The sequence below is a fragment of the Peromyscus leucopus genome, chromosome 14 (genome assembly GCF_004664715.2).
Source record: "Peromyscus leucopus breed LL Stock chromosome 14, UCI_PerLeu_2.1, whole genome shotgun sequence".
In the NCBI taxonomy this organism is placed as follows: Eukaryota; Metazoa; Chordata; class Mammalia; order Rodentia; family Cricetidae; genus Peromyscus; species Peromyscus leucopus.
Window position 1 is genome coordinate 81,671,325 of NC_051075.1, and position 7,563 is coordinate 81,678,887.

The 7,563-nt window shown below is 36.7% G+C and overlaps 1 pseudogene; it reads right to left on the bottom strand.

Moving 5' to 3' along the window:
* Positions 1-252: 252 nt before the first annotated feature.
* On the bottom strand, positions 253-694 carry LOC114685223 (annotated as a pseudogene).
* Positions 695-7,563: the final 6,869 nt, after the last annotated feature.

The window sequence follows — 7,563 nt, forward strand, 5'->3', positions numbered from 1 at the left end:
GGGTGATTGTTGTCTACAGTGGATGCTCTGCAGGCCAGCACTTCCCAGCACAGTTGTCTTCTCCATCTCTCCATTCTCTGTTCTAAGCCTATAAAATATTCTATTGAAAAACGGAGATGAATTTTCTATGTGTCCAACCACTAAACTCATAATCCTAGTCAAATGCCAAGGGCATGATATTTTCTCTACTGCTGTCTGGGCAGAGAAGAACCACCTTCCCTCAGGGTTTCTGACACCCTCAGGATGTGGTTGTCACACTGTGTCTTTTGCACAGCAATACATGGCCATGTCTTCATTCTTGAGGTTACTGATCTGCAGGTATGCAGTGCTGACAAAGGTGTCCAAATAGAAGACAAACCAACCGTAGAAGTCCTCAGCATATGTTGGATTCACAGTGTTGGTGTTGATCAAGCCCATCCACGTCAGGCCCTGTCCTGGTGCCTACTTCACCCAGTGCATTACATAGCTTCTGAAGGTGTACCCTGAAGCCTTGCAGGAGATCTTCATTGACTGTCCAGGCTGCTTCAGTTCAGGTCCAGACTGTACCAGCTGAACCTGTGTTTGAACACCTGTGGAAAGAACACAAGGTAGTGAGGGGTTATGGAACTGCCTCAGTTTACTTTCCAGCTTTGAGCTCTGATGTCTTACTTTGGGCAGCTGCCAGCAGGAAAAGGAACCTCCACACCCAGTCCATGAAGTATGAGATTAAGGCACAGTAGTTTCTGGAGACAAATCTGGCTCTCCCTTGCTGTTGAGGGAGGAGTTCCTCAGATTTCTACTCTAAAGGCTTTGCATAGGGCAGATTTGCATATGACCAGGTACTGAACAAAACTGGATATATAATCTAATATACAAGGATCCATGACTCCAGTTTGGTAAACTAGTCCCATTCTGTGTCTGGTGCTCATGTCTTCACACTGGATTTGTTGTATCCCAAGGCCTCAGCTTGAGCTGGGTCTACACACTGATGTCCTCACCCATGCACTTTACAGTCTCACTGCTTGATCGTGTCTAACATGGAAACTGTGGCCTATGCATTGCATTCATCCTGTGCCTATCCTATTCTGTGCTCAGACGCAGTGACTTTATCCTTTCCACTGGAGCTGCCCTCTGCACACTGAGACCTCTGCAGCTGTCCTTCTTTGCCTATTGCTTCTAACTGGGTGCTGTTCTTGAACTCTTAGGGTCCTCTGCACTCCCATATCAGTGTCTAACTGTTCTTGATGAGGCAGGTAGACATAAAGCACATTTCTATTTAAAATAATGAAGTATGTGTTCTTTACACAAGTCATTTAGTAAAAGTTACAGATTTGAAAAAGTATAAGGGAGTACATGGAGGAAATTATGTACTTATATGAACATAAGAAATAAAAATTACTATAAAATGGTGAAGCAGAGTTTGCAATAAATAATAATATATAGATCTGGTGAGATGGATGTATTGTTATATGCATATACTGCTTTCTAAAAGACCTGAGTTGAATTTCTAGCATCCACAGCATGTAGTTGAAAACAATATATAATTTTGGCTGGGGGGGCAACTCCTTCAGCCTCCTTGGGCCCCTTCACTTATGTTCATGTACCCACAAAAAGACATGGACCCATAATTAGAATAATAATTTGAAAACAAAGAATAGTTTAATATTAAATCAACTTATGTGAAAAATATCATACTACAATATAATTTCTAGATTTATTTCTTGTAGTATTGTAACTGACAATAAATCTGTGTTCAAATGTGAAGACATTTCAGCATAGCCCATCCATTCTGAATAATTTGAATTTTCATGAAAAAGTTTTCCTCATGTTTATCTCATTTTTTTTTGTTCTTTTATAATCCAAACTTAACAAGACTGAACATCATTACAGGAATTTGAGTCTACTTACTTTCCATATTTGATGCCTGTAATTAGATGCAAAGAGTAACAACACATTGACTTATTGAGACATACAGAGACTGTAGTCATCAGAAGCAGAGTGATAAACAGCTGGAGGGGCAAATACTAGGGATGTCTTGCATCTGAATTAAAGTGGAGCAGTGTTGTGTGAATGTGGATGGTAGCTTGTGCTGATATTGTGTAATAAAGACAAGCAATTATAACAAGTTGCAAAACAAAAAATGTGAGAGTATCACAGGAAATGAAAGAAATGAATACAAGGGTGCTGTGCACACAGACCAGACTTTTGTGCTGTACCATCCATGATTTGGTAGCACAAATGCTATTTGTCAAAGGAAGTCAACATTTGCCAGCTTCAAAGTCTTGCTGCTTGTTGTGCATACTGGGCAGGAAAAGGAAGTCACAGCTCATAGGAAGTGCTTTCTGGCCTTATGTGCACCTGGCTCACAGATACAGTTGGAACCAGGGAGGTTTGGTGTCCCCTAATTTATCACTGGTTTCTAACAGTATGATGGTCCCACTCTGTTGGTCAGAGCATCATTATAGTTCCCTGTTCACTCTTTGTCAGTGATAAAGTCCTATCCCAAACCCACTCCATGATTTGGATTTGCGGAAGGTAAGATTGCAAAATTACATAATTTGTGGATAATTCAGATTATGACTTGAAATCATGTCTTTGTTTTCCTCTTTTATTGGCATGTGGATCACATACATATAGGTGACTTTTTGTGGCAACTGATAGAGTTGGTCTACCAGGAGCATTTATGTGTAGCCCTTATGAGATACTGATGTAGTAAGGCAGACATGGTTCTGTGTGGGACAAGACTCTCCTATGATAGGTGATAAAATTTATTTTGTGTTATCAATTTATTTTTGTTCTGAGTGGACACAGACATGTCACAATCAGTGTCATAGCTTAGAATGTTTGTCTTGGATGAGTCTCTCTATGTCTCACATAGGACAAGGGACAGGACATTTGTGTCTCTGGTGTCCTCTATGCTTCTGTCTATCTCACTGTGGCATCATCCTAGAGCCTCATTGAGAATCACAAGTCTGTTTTCTCCATGGGTGTGTGCAGATATATTCACTATACCATTTATCTGTTTATTAATCTCCATTCAACTCATTGTCATTTAATTCTATCTGTTCATCACTCTCAAGTATTGTGTGACATTCATATGAGTAACCATTTAAGTAAACAGACAATTACAGCACTTGTAATACTGGGTACACCCCAGTTCTCTACTTCCTAACATTACTTGAGACTCAAAGAAAACTATGCATCCATTATATTACATCCCATATTCCCAGAACCTCAAATCCAGAATTGGAGTATGTTTTTCCATTGTTCACGTGACGTACTGTAGACTCAGGCAGTGATACAATGTCAATGGAAATTTTACCAAAGAGTATGAAAAATAGCCCCACTGTCTATCAATATTTTATGTAGTAATCTCTTAAATAAGTATTGATTAAATTTCCTGAGGTATTAATCATTTGTTATATGAATGACATTCTCCTCTCCTGCTTGTCTAATAAATACTTAAATAAGTGCTTAACCTTCTTGGTAAATAAACAAAAAGAAGAAAATTTAAACAGGGCTACAGATAACATACAAAATCAATCACCATATTTAGGATATTATTTTTATAATAATCTTACTTGTTTAATATATATTACTCAACAACAAATTTACCATTATTCTCTCAGTTTAAAATTTACCAAACAGTGTACCCTCAATTACTTCAAAAATTTCAACTCTGTCATTTGAATAACACATGTAAAATCTCATGGTTTCCCTCAGATTTCGAATGTTATAGTGATCAAAACTGGGGCAACACTTGGCTGTCAGCCAAGCTCCTTGGCAAGCTCGCCTGAGGCATGTAGCATTTGAGTGTTCCAAACTTTCTTGAGGGACATGACCTCCAAAGTGTCCCAGGCTGGCCTCGAACTTTTGATCCTCCTGCCTCCTTTCCTTCAGCCAATCCATATATGTAAGGCCTCTGTCAATACATGAGCTCAAGGTATTACTAAAATTGAAAAGCAGTGGAATTAATGGTGTATTTATTTTAAATCATAAGGATGTAGGCCTCAAGGGTGAGATTTCATAGGGATTAAATTTGTAATTGTTAGTCAGGCTTAAGAAGGTGCCAGTATATCCTGTAGATCTATCTGACAATCTATAGACTTATAATCTGATATAAATATAGCATGATCCATGCAATAAATGTATTTTAATATATATGTACATATAGGGATGGCAGTTGGAGTTGACAAACCAGGCTGTGAGGTTCCCCTTGATATTAATAAATTTTACTTAATTCCTTTTTTTAAAAAAAAAGTGTTCTAGGACATAAACAATAAAGAGTTAATTGGCTGAACCTTGGGTCTTGTATCATAAAGCTGAGGTTTAGGAGTTCATGCAGAGTCAGTTGATGAGAGAATTTGTGCAGGGAGTTAGGTCTTTAATGTTATCAGCCAGAGTTTAGCAAGTGAAGAACTGACACTAAAGCTGCCTTATGCCTGATCTTGGTTCAAAAAACAGACACCTGGGAATCTGTCCTTGTGCAAGTCATTTACAGGAGCAACTAGTTTATTTTGAATTTACTCTGAGGTCTTAAATTAACCAAATGTGTAAAAAGCTGTCTTTCTTGCTGAGAATACTGTTATTTTCTGATCTCACCCTGAGCTATGAAAAATATCCTAGTATTTTTTGTATTCATCAAAATTATACAGCTTAAGAAGAAATCATCTGTAGACAGTCCACAAGTTAATGACCATAAAATTGAGATGTAATCATAAGATTAAATGTACACATTACATCAAAAAACATGGTAATGGAGACATCACACACCTGCGTTTGCACATGAGAAATTACAAACAGAAGCAACAAGATTTCAGCGTCTGTGGTCTCCTAATCTTGCTTGACAAAGTTCCTCATTGGAGAATTATTTAGCTGGTGAGTCATTTTCTGAATTATTAATTGCCATCTGCGGTAACATGTCATGGATCATAGCAAACAGTTAAATAAAAACGGATATATCTTCTTATATACATTGTCACAGAGTAAACATTCCCTTCAAATGTGGTGCAACAGAATTCATAGCAGGGAAAATTTGGTATGTAGCCATAGCTGTGTATCTTAGGTGGTCATGAGGTGGCGAGGAAACTTTAATAGCACTCTCTTATCTTTTTATTTTTTCTCTCATCTGCATAGATCAGGAAGCAGACAGACTAATTTGTTGGGGATATGCTGCATTCTCATTTTAATTATTCTAATCCGTGATGACCTGCAGACCATAAAGGTGCCATCTGTGTAAACTGTGAGTCTTCCCTCCTTGGTTATACCACTGTGGAAGCACCCTATATCCTCTGAGTAAGACTGTTACATGATTTCAAATGAAGTCAAGCTAACAAGGAATAGCAACCCTCACAAGTTCACATGTTCAAATGGTCGCTATTAACATCAAAAATTTTCCGGTTTAAACAATAGCAATGAGCAACTGATTTTGTACAAAGCCACTGAAAAACATTAAAATGAACAGAATTTATTTCATCATAGGCATAATTGTGTATGTGATATCTACAGGGGAAAAATCACATAAAATGATCTAGTATTAATGAACACAAACTCAAAGCTTGTTAATGACTGAGACATAACAAAGAAAATAGTAATATTTATCAAAATTGAGAGGTGGAAGTCTCATGTTTTTTTTGGAAATTATTTTATTGAGAGACAATTGTACAAAAACAGAAGTCACAATCTACAACTGAGATTGTTGCAGAAAGCAAGTTTCTGCATAGCAGAAAGGTCATTAACAAAGTGAAGAAAATGTACAGCCTTGGGAAAAATTTAATTAATTCTTTTATTAAAATACAATTATATATATTTTTCTTCCTCAGAAAAACCCAAAGCATCAGTCATCTCTCATTTAAAAACTCCTGCCCTCCCACTCACTAATAGTGATAATTTCTATTATCACTCATGTAGATATAGGCATAATATAATGTATAAATATGCATAAATAATGACATACAACATACTAAGTCTGTTCAGAGCTGCCTGCACATGATTTCAGGAATGACCACTGGGTATTGGTTATTTAAAATTTTATGCAGCATAAATATGATTATGTCTCTATACAAGTATGCAGGGAACTCAAATTGCCGTAAGAAAAGAAAATTCAAATAAATAGTTAAACTTATTAGATAGAAATTTTTTAAACATTACTTATATATGTTCAAAAATAAAAAAAGAATGACCCAAAATTTGAATTATCACTGAAACACAAATTAAATACAGAAGGGAATGTCCATCATATAACTTAGGATAAGATAATGACATTTCATTGGCTTTACTGTAGATGAAAATGGTCACATTCAGATGTACTCTTCAGCAACAACAAGAACAACAACAACAAAAATAGCATCACCATAACTTCCCTAATTACCAGTGTGTTATATATAAAAGACAAGAACTTGTGGCAATGAGATGTAAATTCCAGCTGGCACAATCATTGCATGATTATTTTCAGAAGCCAAGATAAGAAATGAACCTCATTATGAAGTAGGTAGAGGTTTCTGGGGTGTGGGAATCCAGGAGATGGCTAGAGGAGTGGCTGAAGAAAATGATCAAAATACATGCTATAAAATGAACAGAAATGCAATAAAGTGATTAGTAAGAAATTAATCACAGAATATGGTAGAAGGAATGGAATAAAGAAATACTGCTATGTTGCCTTGAGATAAAGAATATGTTATCCTGTGAGGGAAGAGATTTTACCTCAGTAAGTTACACCAAGTGAGATAACCCAGGCACAGGAAGACAAATGCTGCCTGACTGGAGTTACATGGAGTATGAAAAGGTGGACATCCCAAAATGGAGCGCATTGTTCTGTTTCATAGAGGCTGAGGTGGGAAGGGGGGTTGATATGGAAGAGCACAGGTCCCAGTTTTGCAATACAGATGATAAAGGTGGGATTAGTATTTCAAATATGTTTAATTGCACATAGTACATATTTGAACCAGAAATAATGGTGAGACACAATGTTAATTGGTTGTGCTTCTGTTTCCACATTTTGCTCATTAATTAAACAGAAGATAACTATAGTGGGTAGCCTTTCTACCTTTGATCTTGAAGTTCCAAAGCACATTGAGGCTTAAGTAAGTGTCACTCCTATAAGATGGGGCCAAGGGAGGACCCTGAAGACCCGAGATCCAGATGCACTGGCTCACTTGGTTCCTGGAACCATGATGCTGGAGGTAGACCAAGCAGAGTTCTTCAAGGAACACGGCCAGACTGTGCCACACCATTTCCAGACCCTGTAAATTATCCCTTCATTTGTAAGTTACCCCACAAAATAAATCTCCCATTAAACATCGTGGAGTAGTGGCCTTAATAATTTCAAAAATAGATAACTAATTGATATATGAAATAATTATTTGCTAATTAATGATTTTAAAAAACAAAAATGTTTAACAAAAATGATAGTGTGGAATTTCATTGTTGATATCTACTGTATCTTCTCATGATTATACTTGAACAAAATATATGAATATGATTACTGAATTGGTAGCAGATGTGTCCTGAGCATTAGAGCATGTGGGTTGTCTTGTTTTTTTAGTTTAATTGAATTTTTTAAAGTATTTCTCTCTTAAAACTTTA